This window comes from Palaemon carinicauda, chromosome 29, assembly GCF_036898095.1.
Source record: "Palaemon carinicauda isolate YSFRI2023 chromosome 29, ASM3689809v2, whole genome shotgun sequence".
Lineage (NCBI taxonomy): Eukaryota > Metazoa > Arthropoda > Malacostraca > Decapoda > Palaemonidae > Palaemon > Palaemon carinicauda.
The window spans coordinates 4,244,167-4,256,666 of NC_090753.1; positions in this window are offsets into that span (position 1 = coordinate 4,244,167).

The window sequence follows — 12,500 nt, forward strand, 5'->3', positions numbered from 1 at the left end:
CCTTCCTTCAACATCTCAGCTTTCACACCATCCATACCAGATGCTTTTCCTACTCTCGTTTCATCTAGTGCTCTCCTCACTTCATCTATTGTAATCTCTCTCTCATTCTCATCTCCCATCACTGGCACCTCAACACCTGGAACAGCAATTATATCTGCCTCCCTATTATCCTCAACATTCAGCAAACTTTCAAAATATTCCGCCCACCTTTTCTTTGCCTCTTCTCCTTTTATATACACATTTATATGTGTGTGCGTATATGGATGTGTGTGTGGTGTGGGTGTGTGTGTGGGTGTGTGGGTGTGTGGGTGTGTGGTGTGGGAGTGTGTGTTTGTTTTTGCGTATCTGGGCCTTCGTGCATTGCTTTTAGAATTCAAAAGTTACTTAAACGTGTGAAAATTATCCACATAATACAACTGTATTTCTGTGCATGCTAATTAACGTATACTATTCCAACGCTAATTGGCTGACCAGATAGTACTATATTGCACCCTTCTCTCTGGTTACGGCTTAATTTTCCCATCCTAAATATACACAGAATAGTGTGCCCTATTCCTTACAATTTTTCTTCACGTTACAGATTAACTTCTGTGCTATAATTTTTCACTGGCTTCTTATTTCTGTATCATGGTGTTCCACTGTCTTGGGTTAGAGTTCTCTTGTTCAAAGATACACTCGGCAAGTATTCTGCTTTTTTTTATATCAAATGCTGTGCTCGGCAGGCTTAATATTAGGGCCATAAATAGCTGGTGGTTTATGGAGAGGTTATCTTTTCTTATTCAGTTTATTTATCTTTTCAAAACCATCGTTATTGTCCTCCCTTCAGTTGAAGTGTCTACCCTTGGGGGTTTTAGCTTTGCATGTTGTATCAACTCCTCGGTATTTACCTGTTTTTTTTTTTTCACTATTATATATAGTCTATGGGTTTTATCAATCACTTTATTTACATATCCGTACATATTGTTTTTGTTTTCGTTATTGGTAATCTATTTTAAACGTGGGATATATATTTTTCATTGCCATTAATTTTTCTGCTGTCTGGAAACATTCAGTGAAATCCGGGACCAGTATGCTCTAGTCTTCATCCGTGTTGTTTATTGTATTGTATTACTCGCGGTCTTCATGCAAATATTCAAGGCTTTATACTTGCCTCCAGACAATATGATATTTTGTTGTGTTCAAAAACCTTGGTTTCTAATCTAAGCTACTCATATGAGATCCTAATAACTGGTTTTAAGAAGTCGATAATTTTGAAACATGATGCTATTCATTGTGACAGGGGAATGGAGGAGTATATTAGAAATGAGTACCCTGCTTCTCATAAGTCCTGCTATGAATGTGGATATCATGAGATTCAGCAAATAAAAGTTGATGGCAGGCATAACAACTACTTGTGTTCGATCAACCGGAATCTTCTATTGTCCTCCTACAGTTATGGCTTAGATACAAGAACATAATAGAAAGGCGTCTTATGTCTTTGTTGGTGGTTTCAATGATCACCATAGGGAGTTCTTAGATTTTGTTCCTCCTACTGATCGCCATGGCATAAGATTTGGGGCTTTGCCTCTGAATCAGGCAGTGAGCAAATTATAAGGGAAGATACTCACAAGTCTGGTAACTGTTTGGACCTCGTATACACCGACTCACATGGCTTTATAACTAGTATGGTTGGTTTTCCAGTTGGGACATCTGATCATTCCTTGATTTCATTAGGGGTTAATGCTGAACAGCCAATCCCTGATGTAACATACACAAGTAAGATTTATATAAAGGAAACCATTTCTGGTAAAACTTAAATACATAAGTGATGGGTTACACTTAAAAAGGCGATCTTTGGTGTAGATACAACAGTTCCTCCTTTACTTAAACTAAATGGCTCTGTCACTCACTGGTCAAAGGGAAAAGAACCCCTTTTGGCTGACGTGTTTAACAATAAACAGTGTAAAGAGAAACTTGCTCTTCCTTATTCCTATTTTCCCCGAGGCTAAACTAACTAGTCTAGCTTTTCAATCTCGTTAAATTAAAATTCTCTTTGGACCTTTATTTTTATGCAGGCATAAAGCCAAATGGTAATTTTCCTTTGTTATTTTATAAAGCATGTAAATTTATTACCTCCAAAGTTATCTGTTATTTTGCGCAAGTTATCAATAAGAGGAGATTTTAGCACTTGTTAAACAATTGGTAAGGCTACTCCACTATTTACATGTGTTTGTGGTAGCTCAAGTCCAGCTGATTATCGTTCAATTTCCATAGCTTTCGTAAAGGCCTTGGGGTATGTAATGTCCGTCTTACCATCTTCGATGCTGTACAGAAATTCTTTGATTGCGGTCAGGAAGTATGTATGATTTGCAACTAATTTTAGTGCTGCCTTTGACCGTATTAATCGTGAGGCCATTGTTTAAAATTTAATAAGGTGGGAATTCTAGGGTCTTTTCTTAGTATCATTATTGTATTTTTAAGTAATAGACTAAAAAAGTTATTGTTAATGGGCACCATAGTGAGTATAAGAAGGTGATATCTAGTGTTCCTCTGGGTAGTGTTACTGGCCCAATACTTTTCATACTATATACACATGGCATGTGGTTTGGCCTAGAAAACAAACTCATTGCTTATACAGATAATGCTACTCTCTTTGCATTAATTCCATCTCCTGAATATAGGTTTCTGGTTGCTGAGTCCATTAATAGTGATCTTGCTAGAATTACTGCATGGTCCAAACTATGGGGCATGAATTAGAATCGTAATAAAACTCAAATCATGATTGTAAGTAGGTCAAGGACCTTAATTTTGTATGACTAGAAAATTAGATGTGATTCTCGACAGCAACTTCACTTTTGAGAAACATATTAGGTCTGTGTCTTTTTTAATTGCAAAAAAAAAGAAGAAAAAATCGGCCTAATGAGAAAGTCTTGTAAAATTTTCGGTGCTCAATCCTTTCTGAAGAAGTGTTTTAATTCCTTCATTTTACCTTGTCTCGAGTATTGTTCTCTGTCTTGTCTTCAGCTGCTGATTCTAATCTTAATTTGGTGGACAGAAAATTACGGTCTATCAATTTTTTCATTCCTTATCTACATATTATTATATTATATTTTAACATAGTATTATATTATATTATATTATTTTATATTATATTATATTATATTATATTATATTATATTATATTATATTATATTATTATCAAAAAGTTCGTTCTGCATGTTGCATAAGATTTTTTTTATAATTCTGACCATCCTTTACTTTCAGATCTTCAGGACAGTTCCATCCTGTTCGTAATACTAGGCATGCAGATAATCCTGATAGTCAGGCCATCTTATTCCTGAGCCCCAATACTACATAGTATTCTAGAAGTTTTATTCCAACTGTGACCAATTTGTGGAGTGATCTTCGTAATCGGGTGGTTGAATCGGTAAAATTTCAAAAGTTCAAATTTGCAGCGAATGTTTTTATGTTGAACAGGCTCAGATTGTTTTTTTTTTTATAATTTATATGTAAAAGAAGTTACTTATCTTATTTCCTATTACAAAAACTAAAAAAAAAAATCTTTGCTTATTTGAAAATAAAAAAGAATATGTTCAAATTTTTCCCCAATTTTTAAATTAAATAAGATATACTAATTTTTCTCAATACACTCTCTGTTATTCTCATTGAAGAGCATCTGCTCATAAAATTTTATTTGATATTTTGGCAGGAGAACTTTTCCCATTATTTCTTGCTAACTGATGATTATTCGCCAGTAATTTCTGGACTCGAATTTGTTAAGACCATTTTCGTTAAGGCATAGCAAACATCTCTCTCTCTCCTCTCTCTCTCTCTCTCTCTCTCTCACACACACAGAGGACCTCTTGAATATTCAAATAAGATTGAACTCACATAAGTGATCGTGCCAGTATTTTAGCAGTGCAGAAATCCTTTAAAATAATTTGCAGTACCAGCAAATCATGCAACAGGGAACTGAGTACACATGGTTGCATGGAGAATTGTTTCCCTTTCAGGGAAATTATTAAATTTCCTAGATATACAGTCATACATACTGCTTTATCTTCATCCATATAATTGCCGAGTTCACATACTGCGTTTCTGTTTATCTTTAATTGTAATTTGATCTTTATAATGATTCTGTAGTTGGAATTTGTTTTTATAAATTTTTTTGACAAAACACAACTTGAATGGTGCAGGTGCCCCATTCATCTGCTTTGTGGTCTGTGGGTTACTGTTCTGGGTGGGTGGTTAACGTTTCCGGCGGGTAACTAGGTTATAATGTCAATGAGGTCTTTTATATAGTTTTATTTTCTTTTATTGACTTGATTTCAGAGGTAGTTAAGTAATTTTTAGAAGTATATCTTCCCAACTATCTATTTAGGAGTTTTTTTTAAAATATACATTATAACAATTGAAGATTCGCTGAAGGTTTGCTAAAACATTCATTATATATATATATTATATATATGTGTGTGTGTGTATATATATATATATATATATATGTATGTATGTATATATTTATATATATATATATATATATATATATATATATATGTATGTATATAAATATATATATATATAATATATATATGTATATAAATATATATATATATATATATATATGTATATATATACATATGTATATATATATGTATATATACATATATATATATATATATATATGTATATATATATATATATATATTTGTATATATAAATATATAAACATACATATATATATATATATATATATATATGTTTATATATTTATATATACATATAAATATAATTATATATATATATATATATATGTATATATATATTTATATATGTATATATATATATATATATATATGTATATGGATGATATATGTATATATATATATATATATATACATACTTATATATATATATATATATATATACATATATATATTTATACATATATATAGGTATATATATATATATATATGTATATATATATATATATATATATGTATATATAAATATATATATATATATTGGCATATATAAATACACAGAAGGTACTACCGCTTAATCACATGAAACAAAGTCTACGCCACCCAGTGAGTCCACCATTATAGTCCCATCACTGCTTCAGTCAAACAGAACAGAAGCTCATTCGGAAACCATCAAATAAATCACGATGCAATTCGAGCTGCTAATCATCGCCATCCAGAATCCAATATCGTGGTTGAGGTTCTATTCACCACTGTATTAATTAGGGATCCAATGGCTTATCACTCACTAGGCCTAGATTACCTCTCTGCTTCGCCTAATCGTCTTCATTCGTCAATAAGAAGGGGTCCTATCTCCTACCAGCACCTCTGTCCTTTTGGGCCATGATATCTTACGTGGTTCATATAGGTCAGGGGGTTTCGTGAATAGATTTTCTTTGCTCTAATAGAAAAGAAATAGCGCGTCAAGGTAAAACCTTCTTATGATTTGTTTTGTTTTGTATCAAACTTGTGGTCTATGGTAAAATTTTCCCCAAAAAGCTTCCTTTTTTTTTTTTTTTTTTTTTTTTTGGTCACTCTGACGACTCGCATATGTAATGAAACTTGAAATGTTGTACAATAAAGAAATAGTATTAGACCCACAAAATGCCCTCTAAACCTTCTACATTACTCAACAGTTTATTTGCCGAATATATTTGTATCTGCATCATGAATATATTTGAATACGCTTTCATAATATTTTAGTATTAGAAACATATTGAATAAAATAAATATAAAATGCCTTACACAATATCGAAATAACTCCCATTTCATTCTTTAAGTCAAATTGATCTTTTTAAGATGAAATCTGTAAACAAAGATATTCATAAGAAAGTCGTAAAGTAGAAATTGGGATTTGAGATATTGCTAAATTTTTTGACCCAGCCCAGAGATGGTCTTCTTCTTGACAGGCAATATGGAAGAAGAAAGTTAAGTTTAGTGATATTGAAAAATTCCGCTTCATTGGTATTCTAGTTATCAAACAAATATTTTAAGGTTGATTTAAAACTCAAAATTATTTTCAGTAGAATGTTAACATGTGAATAATATTATATTCTTTTGGAGGTTCGTGGGTAAAAGATTGCATTCCTAATGAAGTTTTATAAAGTTATTAGAATATATGAACTTGATTAAAACATATTCAATTAAAGCTACCCTCAAAATGGTAAATCAACCATTACGTTTGCTGATTGTTATTTTCATATGGTTTTTATTCTTCAAATAATTCTAAGTACCTAGAATAAATTCGAATATATTTCTTTTAGTTCCTTAATATGACTTCATTAACAAATTATATAGCAAGGTTTTATGTACCTTTTAATTTAAAGCCGATTCTGCAGCTGACCAAATGTGTTAGGTGAAGAAGAAAAGATTATTCTGTTGTCTGATTTGTAATGGAAATGGCAAGGAGAAAAGTTTTATACTGTGTGTCTTTAATATCATAACAATACAGAAAGAGTTGATGTACTTGGCAATTTGAATACGACAGGAGAAAAAGCTGATATGATGTGGCATAGATATTTAAAAAGGTTGAGTGATTTTATAGCACTGATAGAAATTTACTGTTGATCTTAAATCAATGGTAGAAGTGAATGATGGGAGATTTGAAAACCATGACAGTGATAAACATTTGTTGTGCTGGGTGATTTAAATGCATTGGTAGATACGGTTGATAAGCTTAGAGATTTTAATACTATGGCATAGATAAAAGGTTGATACGCTGGCTGATTTGGGTACGATGGTAGAAATGGTTGCTGAGCTAAAAGATTTGAATGATACGAAATGGAGAAAAAGTTTGATTAGATTTGAATGCCAGGACCGGGCTAAAAGTTTGGAGGGCTGAATTATTTCAAACCAATGGTAGAAATGCTTAATATGCTGAGCGATTTGAATATCAGGACATAGATTAACCCTGGATAGGTACGGTCCTCGGACACCCCTTTAAGGGTATACTCGGACGCGAACGACCCCCGACGCCAAAAAAAATTCTTGAAAAATCAGTTTTTGCAGTAACCTCCTTTTTTCTTTTGCCAAAAAAAAACTTCAATGAATGCTTAAAACAACTGTAAAGATAAATACTACTCATCTGCAGAAAAACTATTTATTATAAATATTTTAAAAAATTAAGTAGAAAAAAAAAAGACCTGACATAAAAATTCATAAAAAAAAAGTTTATACATATATACACAAATCCTTTTAGGAATTGATTCTTGAATGTTTAGGACACATCTTGATGTATTTTGGATGAAGTCAGACCCATGGAGGTGAAGATCTGAAATGAGAAAAAAAGGGTAACTTTTTTTGGCCAAAAAAAATTGTCCAAATTTCATGAATTTTTTTGGGGTACCCAAATGAAATAGGAAGTGGCTAATGTTTTTAGGGAATAAACATATGTTATCCTAAAATAGAAATATGTAAAAAAATCTTCATTATTTTGTAAATTACATTTATATCAGGGGCTATATCTAAAGGTAATTTTTTGAGTACTTGGAAATTTCGTAAAAAAATACATATATTTAATATATAATATGATATTTATGCAGGTAAAAATATACCAAAATATCACAAATTCTATAGGGAACAAGAATATATATAGATAGGGCAGCTTACGCTTCGGATATGTCCACAAAATGGCCGCCAACCACACTGACTCAGACTCCCTAATCTGCCACTTGAAATGCTAGGAAGGGTATGTCAATTTCAAGGTGTTATTTACTAATCTAATTATTATTGGATATGCATAAAAATTGTATGGTGGGTTGCTGGATAATTGTCGATTATTTTACGCCTATAAAATTAAAATTCTGACCCAAAAAATTTTTTTTGAAGGGAAATAAAATCGAAAAAAAAATGTAAAACAATATTTTAGCTAAAAAAATTTGATGATATTCAATCAAAAAAAAAGTAAACAAAATTTTCCGACAAATAAACATCTAGAGGAATCATTACTCTGTGATAGTTCCTTAGTACGTAGTAATTTTGAAAGAATTGGGAAAAAACGAAAAAATGGCAATCACCGGAAAATCGAACACATACCTATATATACGCCATATCTGGCTAAAAAAAAGATAGGCATGGGTAGCCAGATCTTCTAGAAACACTTTCCAACACTATAAAAATATAAGTTTTGCGTTACTACTTGCCAATTCCTTACGGTAACATGACTAAGCAAAAAAATGCAAAACAAATAAAAAGGGGCACTCGTGGTTAAATGGCCATTCTAATATACGGCATTTCAGAAAAAAAAAATTTCAGCCACGTGCTAGGCAAACCATCAAGGCATATTTTCCGACAAATAAACATATAAATGAAATATTACTCTGTGATAGTTCCTTAGTACGTAGTAATTTTGAAAGAAATGGGAAAAAACGAAAAAATGGCAATCACAGGAAAATCGAACACATACTTATATATACGCCATATCTGGCTAAAAAAAAAATAGGCATGGGTAGCCAGATCATCTAGAAACACTTTCCAACACTATAAAAATATAAGTTTTGCGACACTACTTGCCAATTCCTTACGGTAACATGACTAAGCAAAAAAATGCAAAACAAATAAAAAGGGGCACTCGCGGAAAAATGCCCAACATTCTAATATACGGCATCTCAGATAAAAAAAAGAGACATGCACGTGTTAGCCCAACCATCAAGGCACACTTTCTAACACATAAACATGAAAAAAAAATCAATAATATACGGCAATTCCTTACTACGTAGTAAATTTTTACAAATATTGAAAAAAAACAGAAATTGGCAACCGCAGTTAAATACCCCAATATACCAATAACTACGTCGTATCTGACAAAAACAAAATCACGCATGGGTAGCCAGATCATCTAGGACACACTTTCCAACATTAAAAAAGCAAAAGTTTTACGACACTATTTCGCAATATCTTACGGAAAAATGACTTGGCAAAAAAATTAAAAAAAATTAAAAAGGGACACTCGCGGTAAAATGCCCGACATTCTAATATACGACATCTCAGATAAAAAAAAAGACATGCACGTGTTAGCCCAACCATCAAGGCACACTTTCTAACACATAAACACGAAAAAAAAATGAATAATATACGGCAATTCCTTACTACGTAGTAATTTTTACAAATATTGAAAAAAAAACAGAAATTGGTAACCGCAGTTAAATACCCAATATACCAATAACTACGTCGTATCTGACAAAAACAAAGTCATGCATGGGTAGCCAGATCATCTAGACACACTTTCCAACACTAAACAAGCAAAAGTTTTACGACACTATTTGGCAATATCTTACGGAAAATGACTTGGCAAAAAAATGAAAAAAAATGAAAAAGGGGCACTCGCGGTAAAATGGTCCTCGTGGTGATGAACGACATTTTAACTAAAAAAAAAAACATGCACATGGTAGCCAAACAATCCACCAAGACTTTCCACAACTGATAACCTATACAAGTTGCACCATTCTACGACAATTTCATAATACGTAATAACTTTGAAAATTATGCAAACTACCTCAGAAGGGTAAACTCGGACGCGAACGACCCCGACGCGTCTCAGAAATCGGGGAAGGAGTACAGCTACAGCAATGCACATCTGGACACTACTAGAGCGTGTAGGGGAGACACCTCCTGCAGGTCGATCACCCACATATTCAGTCACGGGTGAGTCACGTGAGAAAAACCTGTTTTTTTTTGACGCTCGGGGTTGCAAACGACCCACCGTACCTATCCAGGGTTAAAGGTTGAGGTTCTCCTTGATTTGAGTGCATCGGTAGAAATAGTTGATATGCTGGATGATTTAAATGATATGACATAAATATAATGTTGGTATGCTGATCGATTTGAATGCACTAAGAGAAACGGCTAATGTGCTAGGAAATATGAATAAAATGGGATAAACTGTTAATGTGCAAAGATCTTTGAATACCATGACATAGAAAAAAAAGGTTGATATGCTGGATAATTTGAATACAAGGGGAGAAACCGTTTATGTGCTGGAGATTCGAATGCTATGACGTAGATGGAAGGTCGTGCTGGTAGATTTGAATGCATTGGTAGAAAGGATTGCTGTGCTTGTGAATTTGAATATTATGACATAAAAAAAAGCTTGAGGAGCTGGTTGATTTGAATACAATGGGAGAAATGGTTGATGTGCTAGGAACTTTATAAACCCTGGATAGGTGTGGTGGGGCGTATACGACCCGATAAGGTTTAAAAAAAAAAAACAGTTTTTTTTTGCCATAATTTTTCGTCCGTATTGGTTGCGAGTGATATCGACCTGTGAGACCTTAGTTTAGTGTGCGCAGCAGTCGGGTGAGGACGCATTTTATCCCAGCTATTTTCCTTGAGCTATTTCTGAGATACCCTCGGGTCGAGCTCGACCCATCAATACCTAATTAAGGTAAGTTGTGTAATATCATAGTTTTTATATAATTATTGAATTTGCAGTAGTGTATAGGCGTGTATAAAAAATGATTGTTGTAAAGAGTTTGTGAATATCTTCTACCTCGTATGTTTTCGAAAAATAGTTTATAGTTTTTCATGTTTTTGTAAGTTTGTACCTTTACGAAAACTTAATTATGATCATTATTTTATTTCTTTTTTTTTTAACTTTGCAAAATAATCTATGAACTTCATTCTAGCTACCATAATATTTTTTATGCAAATCTTCGAACAATTATATAGGTAAATAACTTGATATTGATAAACCTTTCTCCATTTCAGGTAGCAGATTTGGCCTTACAAGGTGGTGTGAGCATATCCGACAGGGAAGCTGGCATAGCTAAATGTTTTCCTCTTTTTTATAAAATTTCTGATATGTTCATGCATAGATACCTTGCTCAGCAATTGATGTATGGATTTTTTCATAACAAAGATTAGCGAAGAAAAAGAAGAAAAAAAATAATTTGCCCTCTATATAACACTAAATAATACTCAAGTACAGATTCTTTTATACATTTTTGTTTTAAGGTAATACAATATCCTGTAAAAATTTCACCCACTAACTATGTCATTTCCCTACCTAAAATAAATTTTGAAAAGAGGATAGATTTCTTTGGCTAAAATAAAATATACTTTTTTTTCTCATTTCAGGAAACGCTCCCTTGTGGTTCCTCCCACCTTGGATCTCAGCAAATGGTGCTCAATTATCGTAGAATAAGTGCTGGGAATAGATTCGGTTTGTTTCCATATTTAGATTTTAGGTGAATATTTTTGTAAAGTCGTCTTTTTTGTACACTTATTTTTGTTACTTATTGGTAATAAACATTTTTCTGGATTTAGCCATTATTTACTTTTTTTTTGAACATCAGAATACTCTTTGAATATTATTGATATTAAAAGATTATAAATTGTCTTAAAAATGAATTTCTTTATATTTTTTTTTTAACCCTCGGGTCGAGGTTGACCCATCAAAACATATCCAAGGAGGTGAAATAACGATACCTAAAATGCAATGCGTGTATTGGTTGATGTGCTAAGAAATTTGAAGAAAAGGGGAAAAATGGTTGATGTGCTTAGAGATTTGAATACCATGACATAAAAAAAATTGTTGATTTGCTGGTTTATGTGTATCCATTGTAAGAAATGGCTGATGTGCTGGGAGATATGCATGCTATGGCATATATAAAAACAATCATGAGGTGGTTGATTTCAATGTAATAGTAGAAGTGCTTGATGAGCGAGGATATTTACGTGCAATTACACAGATAAAAGGTTGGTATGTTGAGCGATTTTAATGATATGGGAGAACCGGTTGATGTACTGGGAAATTTGAATGCAATGGAAGCAATGGTTGATGTTTTAGTTTTAGGGAATTTAAATATAATGGGAAAAATGATTGTTGTTATCAAAGATTTGATTACAATAGGATGAATGGTTGATGTGTTGGAATATTTGAATGCAATAATACAGATAAAAGGTCGATTTGCTGGGTGATTTAAATACGATAGGATAAACAGTATGTGTGCTGGAAGATTTGAAGCCCCTGACATAGAATAAAGGTTGATGTGATGGAAGGTTTGAGTACAATGAAAAATTTGATGTCAAATTCGTGTTTTGGGTGATTTTAATGTAATAGGAGTTACAGTGTGTTGGATTGCAAGGTGAGTTAATCCTGATAAAGTAAACTAGTATCAAATTCGCTACCGTCTATGACCGCAGAACAACTTTTTTTTTTTTTTTTTTCTGCTCTGCTTTGTTTCTGATTTAGAGCGTAAATTTACCCATCAACTGTTAGTTAAACGATAGACAATACTGAGAGAAAAACTATCACTGTCCTATCCCTAACCTCACCATTATGTGGAAATTAGCATTCACGCCTACCCGTTTACTGGCCCAGTTACTGTGATCTATTATCACAAGTTTTAAAAAAATGATTATAAAGCATTTATTTTTTGGGATATTGTGTTGATGCTTATAATGAACATTAATAGATGACTAAGCAACACGATGCAAATGGCAAAATGGTTAAAAAGTTCCATCTATAGTGAATTTTAACAATTTTCTCAATGTAGTTATTTT